The sequence below is a fragment of the Dunckerocampus dactyliophorus genome, chromosome 15 (genome assembly GCF_027744805.1).
Source record: "Dunckerocampus dactyliophorus isolate RoL2022-P2 chromosome 15, RoL_Ddac_1.1, whole genome shotgun sequence".
Lineage (NCBI taxonomy): Eukaryota > Metazoa > Chordata > Actinopteri > Syngnathiformes > Syngnathidae > Dunckerocampus > Dunckerocampus dactyliophorus.
The window spans coordinates 12,968,595-12,976,700 of NC_072833.1; positions in this window are offsets into that span (position 1 = coordinate 12,968,595).

The window sequence follows — 8,106 nt, forward strand, 5'->3', positions numbered from 1 at the left end:
GCTGGGAAGGGCCATGATGGCTTCCATCACTAGTAGCCAACAGTAATGGATGGTGAAGCGCTCAAAAACAAGCAACGACACAGTCGCCATGAGACCCATTATGAACTTCAGGAACAACGTCGTCAGGATAACCAGGATGATGTGGAAGGCCCTTCGCTTGCTCTTGTTGACCCTATTTCTGCACTTTGACCCTGGCCTTGGGCCAATCAAAGTGCAGAAAACTAAAAGGCTGCAGAAGGTCACAACAATTACGGCTAGACACAAGATGCTGATGTCCACGAAGTACGAGTACAAATTGTACATTGCTAAAATGGTTTGAAGGATGCAAAGCAGCCAAACACCCGCTACGGTGATATTTCGGAGTCCCTGCTTCTGCTTCAGCCACATGTAAGTGACGGGATGGACCACTGCCAAGTAGCGATCCATGCAGGTCAGCATGTGAAGGAGCACCTGAACGTACCACACAAACAAAAATAAACAATCACCCATTTTGGTGACGAGCACAAGCTCAGTCAAGACGCCATAAAATCGCAAGGAGCTGGACACCACACCGATCAGCTCGACGGCGACCATGTGTAAAGTGAACACGTCAGAGTGAGTGAACGAAGAGGTCTGACGGCAAGCTGTGTACAGGATGAAGATGAAGAGGGTGAACAATAACATGTTGGTGATGTTATACAGCATGAATGGGATGCGCATGGATGTAGAGATGAAGCAGGCAATGCTGTCCAGCTGAGATGATGAGTTCATCTGAAAGAGGACACTCCTGTCAAACTTATGAATGACAAAGGAAGACAGGAAGGCTGTCCTCTTGAATGACGCTGTTTTCAGAAATAAGCAAACTTGTTCATGTTGTGTAATGTTAGCTAGCGCGATGCCTCAACGTGAACGTAATGATGAAAGAATAAAAGCAGATGATTTCTGAACCCACCTTGTCAGAAGCTCTTTGAGTCCAAATGCTTTGGATGCCAGTGTGATCAGAAAGCAAATGAGAGGCTGCTTTGCATGTTGGAAAGCATCATGTTTTTACTCTACAAATTGTAACTTGACCCAAGCTCATGTATTTTCCATCCCTGCATGCTTCAGGAAGCACGACACGCTGGAGTAGAAGCATATTCTAATCATTTTGCATGCTTTATTTGGCTATGAAAAGGTCAAAATATTAGAAACAGTTGTCAGTATGGTAGGGTGTGGCTCAAACACCACATGAAGGCACAACTCAGCTCTCATTAGATTGTGCATGTGTCCTTAATGAAGTGGCTGCTGAGTGTGCATTCAGGTGAAGGAGCCTTGTGGCCTCCAAGCCAACTCGTCATCTTCCGAGGTGAGGTTGCAAGGTGGATGCTTGGTGCTGAGGTAACCAGATAGCATCCAGTGTTACCCTTTGTTTTGCAGCTTTGGTGTGTGTGTGTTCATTAAGTCTTTACTGGAATGTGAAGCCTGTTACCATTAGGTTTGTTAGCACAGCATTGTGTGTTTGTTTTCCTCGTGATGGGTGAAGGAAGACAATGAACACATAGAGAAGTACTTTCAGAGTTTTCTCTGGTGGCAATTTTCCGAGCCGACCTGCACAAAAAACCTCGCCAGCTCCGCTCATCCTTGCACAGACAGCCTCATCCAATCATCACCCACCGCTTTAATCTTGTGTCACTGATTAATCTGTATGTAGCGACTGTCAAGTCTCATTTCTAGTCGCTTCTGGGTACAGGGAATGCAGGTAATACAGTAATGCACTCCCATAATGCAATGTCCAGACAGATGATCACGTTGGAGTTAAGTTGAGATTTATTGTATAAGGATAAAAAAAAATCTATTCTACTGTATGTGCAGAACGGCAAAATGTTGTGGTAGGTTGGATAAATGGAGGGTGCGAAAGTGGTGCAATGGTGTGCATGATTGTGAGTGTTAGCGGTAAAAAACGCCGCCCAACCCAAGCCCTGTCACTTCCACAACAACATACAATACCTTTGCATCACCACCAGTGGTCAACAAAATATAGCACGCCACAATAAACCCCAAAACAAACCAGATAAACTAAACCCAAACTAAGCATAAGTAGCTCAGACACTGTACTTACTCAAACTAGATTGTGAGCAGTGGCCAGAATCATATTTGATCTACTCAGTAAGTGTCCACAAAAGGCCTACTTTTGTCAAGTATCGTATCGGTCAAGAGACTGTATTAACTTTTTTGAAACCAAAAACTATAAGAACACCACTACCAGCTAGTTGGTGGGGCCACGTAAGTAAAGAGTTTAGCTTCTCAAAACAATATGCGTTCAATACAGTAATATATATTTGCATCACAAAATCATTGCCCAAAACAAAGTCAGTGTCATGTTCAGCATTCAATACGCCCCTGGGGCACTTTGAATACCTTGTTATGCCCTTCGGATTAACCAACGCTCCAGCTGTCTTTCAAAACCTCATTAATGATGTTCTTAGCGACCTTATCAATAAGAATTGCTTTGTGTACCTTGATGATATTTTGATTTTCTCTCATGATTTGCAGGAACACATACGACAAGTCCGTCAAGTCCTACTTCGATTATTGGAAAATAGACTTTACGTCCAAGTTGAGAAATGTGAATTCCACGCAGAGTCTGTGTCTTTTTTGGGTTACATTGTGGAGAGCGGCAAGCTTCGAGCCGATCCCGCCAAGATTCAGGCGGTGGTCGATTGGCCATCTCCGACAGCAAGGAAGCCTTTACAGAGGTTCTTGGGGTTCGCCAACTTCTATAGGAGGTTTATCCGGAATTTCAGTGCTATTGCCGAACCTCTGACAAGGCTAACATCTGTTAACAAACCATTTGTATGGTCCACTGAGGCCGAAAGAGCGTTTTGCAGACTTAAGCAGCTATTTACTGCCCCTATACTGTCTCACCCTGACCCCTCTGCTCAATTTTTCGTTGAGGTTGACGCCTCGGATACAGGAGTGGGAGCGGTCCTGTCCCAGAGATCCCCGGCCGACCAGAGGCTCCACCCGTGTGCATTCTTCTCGCGTCGCCTTACCAAAGCAGAGGGAAACTACGACGTGGGGAATAGAGAGCTGCTGGCCATTGTTCTTGCGCTGAGGGAATGGAGGCATTGGCTGGAGGGCGCAGCCAAACCATTCACCGTTTTCACTGACCACAAGAATCTAGCTTACATCAGATCAGCACACAGACTGAATTCACGCCAAGCACGCTGGTCGCTCTTCCTAACCAGATTTGACTTCACTATCACCTACAGGCCGGGGTCCCGCAACGTCAAACCTGATGCGCTCTCCAGGATCTACGGCCCGGCGGAGGCAGACAAGACTCCGGACACCATCGTGCCTGTGGCTCGGGTGTTCGGGGCTCTCCAGTGGGAGGTGGAGAGAAAGGTTTCGGAGGCCAACTCCGGGACTACCATTCCTGACGTTTGCCTGGAGGATAAGTTGTTCGTGCCCGACAGTCTCAGGTCAGAGGTGTTACAATGGGGACATAATTCTAAGTTGGCTTGCCATCCAGGAGTTGGACGCACCAGATTTATCCTGGCACAAAGATTTTGGTGGCCCTCCATGTTTTCAGACGTCAAAGCCTTCGTCGCCGCCTGCTCAGTCTGCGCCAGAAGCAAGTCTTCCCACCAGTCGCCGGCAGGACTGCTCCAACCTCTCCCAGTCCCGTCCCGCCCTTGGTCCCACATTGCACTGGACTTCATCACAGGCCTGCCGGCATCCCGAGGACACACGGTCATATTGAATATTGTCGACAGATTCTCGAAAATGGCACACTTTATTGCACTTTCCAGGTTGCCGTCCTCTATGGAAACAGCCCGCCTGCTGGTCAAACATCTATTTCGTCTACACGGCATCCCTATGGACCTTGTGTCGGACCGTGGCCCTCAATTTGCATCTAAAGCATGGAAGGCTTTCTGCAAGACATTGGGAGCTTCGGTGAGCTTATCCTCAGGATACCATCCCCAGACCAACGGCCAGACTGAGCGGGCCAACCAGGACTTGGAGGCCGCTCTCAGGTGCGTCTGCCATCGTAACCCATCTTCGTGGTCCACCCACCTTCCCTGGGTCGAGTACGCCCACAATTCACTCGTCTGCACAGCCACAGGCATGTCACCTTTTAAAGCTGCCCTTGGATACAAACCACCGTTGTTTCCAGTTCAAGAAAGAGAAGTAGCTGTTCCCTCTGTCCATCAGTACATCTGCCGGGCCCGCCGGACTTGGCGTGAGACCAGAGCAGCCCTATCCCGCACTACTACTCGCAACCGCAGGTTGGCTGATCGTCACAGGATCCCGGCCCCGAACTATCAACCCGGCCAAGAAGTATGGCTATCTTCCAAGGATTTACTCTTAGCCAACACCAATAGGAAACTGGCACCCAGATTCGTGGGACCATACACTATTGAATCCATCATCAGCCCAGCTACCATCAGACTCAAGTTACCTGCGTCACTCAAGATGCATCCCGTCTTCCATGTGTCCCGTCTTAAACCTGTATCCTCCAGTCCACTGTGTCCTCCTGCTGAGCCTCCGCCTCCTCCGCGGATGATCGATGGCCTGCCAGCGTATACGCTAAGGGCCATTTTAGACTCGAGGAAGAGGGGTAGGGGGGTGCAGTACCTGGTCGACTGGGAGGGGTACGGACCGGAGGAGCGCTCATGGGTCTCCCGCTCCTGTATCCTGGACCCAACACTCATCAGCGACTTCCACTCTCTCCATCCCGACAAACCAGGTATGCCGCCAAGGGGCGACTTGTGAGGGGGGGGGGTACTGTCATGTTCTGTGTTGATTTTGCACTCTACTGCCGCCTCTGTTTTGTCCTTGCAGTGTCATGGCTGCTCTGATGAGTAATTAGGAACACCTGCGATCAATCTGCTGCTCCCCATATATACCTCTGCTCAGCCACTACCCAGTTGCCAGTTATTCCCTTGCCAACCCTGCTTCCTGTTCCTCATTCCTTGGCTCCCAACTGGTGTCCTTTACCCGTGTTTCTACTGCCATTGTGTATTGTTACTGCCTCTACATGTTCTGCACTTTTTTCCCTGCAGCTCCTTTTGTTTCAGTGAGTACCCTTTTTCCTGCCTTGCAGTGTTTTTCGTTTCCTGTAGTTTTTTGGCTTATGCCCTGTGTTCTTTAGTTATCTTTTTGTCGTTGCCCTTTTTCCTGCCTAGCAGTGTTTTTTGTTCCTTGTAGTTTTTGGCTCTAGCCCTGTGTTCCTTAGTTGTTCTTTCTTGTAGTTATTTTTGTTTTGTTGTATTTTTACCTTGTATAATAAATAGATTTCTTACTAGCGCTGTGTCATTCTGCATCACGAGTTCCAATCTTTTTAGTTGGCGTAAGCCACATCGTGACAGTCAGACCTCTCAATCGCTCGGCGTGACTTTTACTCTTCCATCGTGTCACTGCGTGCGATCGACTGTCCAATGTTATGTTTGGGGCAACGGTTTTGTGATGCAAATATATTACTCTTTTGAACGCATGTCGTTTTCAGAAGCCAAACTCTTTGCTTAAGTGGCCCCAGCAACTAACTGGAATTACGTTCCTCTGGGCTCATGGGACCAAGTGGGGGGTAAGTCACCGTTGATGCACTACACTGCTGATGAGGATGTCATACACCTTCATGTCCAAAAATCCTAAGTATCCCTTTAATAATAGTGGTTAAAAAGAACAGATGGTACAAAAAAATGTCACAATTACAAATTATTGCTGCATAAAAATTGCCGTGAATGTTCATTCAGCATGAATAAAATATCTGACATTCATAAAAGGTTGAAATCCCAGTCATTACCACACAGACGAGGGCCTTCAATCATGAGGGATGCCCCTGCAACATCTCCACATAGCCAGCTGCCGTTTGATGCCCCTGCACAACCCGAAGCGCCATTGAAGGAAAAAGCACCCCGGGTCATGATGGCGCCCCCTCCACAGTGGCGTGTGGAAAACATCTCAAGTGGGATCTCGTTCGATGGAGAAGGGGACGACTGTACATCCAAGCGGCCTAACAACTGCACACAGATGTGTAACGACATCAGCCCTGGACTTCCACATCCAGCATGTTCACCTGCAAGATTGTGTGAAACCAGCCATCTGTACAGCTGCTGCAACAATCGGTTGACATAACCAAAGAATTTCAAAAAGCTCATCTGCATGCTTGTGGTCCTCATCAGGGTCCTGACTTGACTGCAGTTTGCCGTTGTAACCAACTGTTTTTACTCAGACACTGGTGCATTTTGATTGATGGCATTATGAATGCACAGAGATACCGTGGCAAGATCCCGAAGCCCATTGTAGTGCCATTCATCCACAGCCATTACCTCATGTTGCAGCATGATAATGCACAGCCCTATGTTGCCCGATATCATTTGTCGATGTCCATCCATCCATCCATCTTCTTTTTCTTACCTGCCATCGGGTTGTGGGGGCAGCACCCTAAGCAAAATCCAGACTTCCCTCTCTCCAGCTACTTTGCCCAGCTCCTCCCAGCAGATGACGAGGTGTTCCAAGGCCAGTTTAGAGACATAGTATCGGCAACGTGTTCTGGGTCTTCCCCGAGGCCTCTTAACGGTCCGACATGCCCTGAACACCTCCCCAGGGACGCGTCCGGGAGGCATCCTGACCAGATGCCTGAGCCGAGCAGCTGTTCTACTCAGAGTGTTACAGTGCCTCACGCCCTATCTTGAAAGGGACAGCCCATCCACTGTGTGGAGGAAATTCATTTTGGCCACTTGTACCTGCGATCTTGTCCTTTCGGTCATTATTCAAAGCTCATGACCATAGAGAGAGGTGGGGGTAGGAATGTAGATTGACCAAAGGAGGGGCCAAAGGAGTCGGATGCAGAGTGAGTCGGGTGGCAGCCAAAAGCGGGGACCTTGGTGGCCCGATCCTCAGCTGGCTGCAGAAGCGAGCTCTTGGATTATCGATGTCAACAAATTTTTTTTTTAACATTCAGTGGGTCATACTTGTATATGGCCCACAGACCCCACAATCCCTCCAGCGTGTCTTGCATCTTCTTCGGTCCTCCTCCCGGTTGGGTGTGCCCCTGATTACTCCTCCAGGGAGGCACCCGGGAGGTATCCAAAGTCGACCTCCCAAAGTAGATGTCCGAGCCACCTCAACTGGCTCCTGTCGACATGACCAGGTTGCCCAGTCGCCCACCCTTGACTGCCACCCAACTCACATTGCACTGGACCCTTATCTTTACTCGCGCATGTGGTGATTCTATGGGGGGTTAATGGCATTTCAGTTTGACAAAAACACACTTTGCAGACAAAAGGAGGGGTTATAATTCACATTTTGATACACACAAGCACCTAAGCAAAGCAAATATGCCCCCTAGGGGTTAGTGATTGCAGTTTGATTACACGTCAATGCACATAAAATAAGTACAGAAAAATAATTTACCGTCAATGATGTCACATTACGTTTGCATTATGTGTGACAGCACGTGAGCGGCCATGTCTTGTGTAGGAAGAGGAGGGGCAACACCAAAGAGCTGGGGAGGCCCACAATGGCTTCCATCAGTATAAGCAAACAGTAATGGGTGGTGAAGTCGTTAACAAAAAACAACAACACAGTCCCCGTCAGACTCCAGATGAACCGCAGGAACAGCACTGTCAGGATGGCCACGATGGTGTGGAAGGTCCTTCGTTTACTTTGGCTGACCCTTTTTCTGCATTTTGAACCCGGCTGTGGACTAATCAGAACGCAGAGAACTGAAACGCTGCAGAAGGTTACGACAATTAAGGCTAGGAACATGATGCTGATGTTTGCGCTGATCGTATACATGTTGTTCCCTCCAAAATTAATGTGAACGATGCAAATCAGCCAAATGCCTGCTATGGTGATGTTTCGGAGTCGCACACCCTGCTTCTGCTTCAGTTTCATGTAGGTGATGGGATGGACCACAGCCAAATAGCGATCCACGCAGGTCAGCGTGTGAAGGAGCACCTGACCATACCACACAAAGAGAAAGAGAACAAGGCTCACAACGATGCTGATTACATGCTCTGTTAAGGTGCCGTAAACTCGCATGACGCTGGACACCACACTGATCATCTCCATGGCGGCCATGTGGAAAGTGAACATGTCGGAGTGAGTGAACGAAGAGGTCTGACGACAGGCGGCGTACAG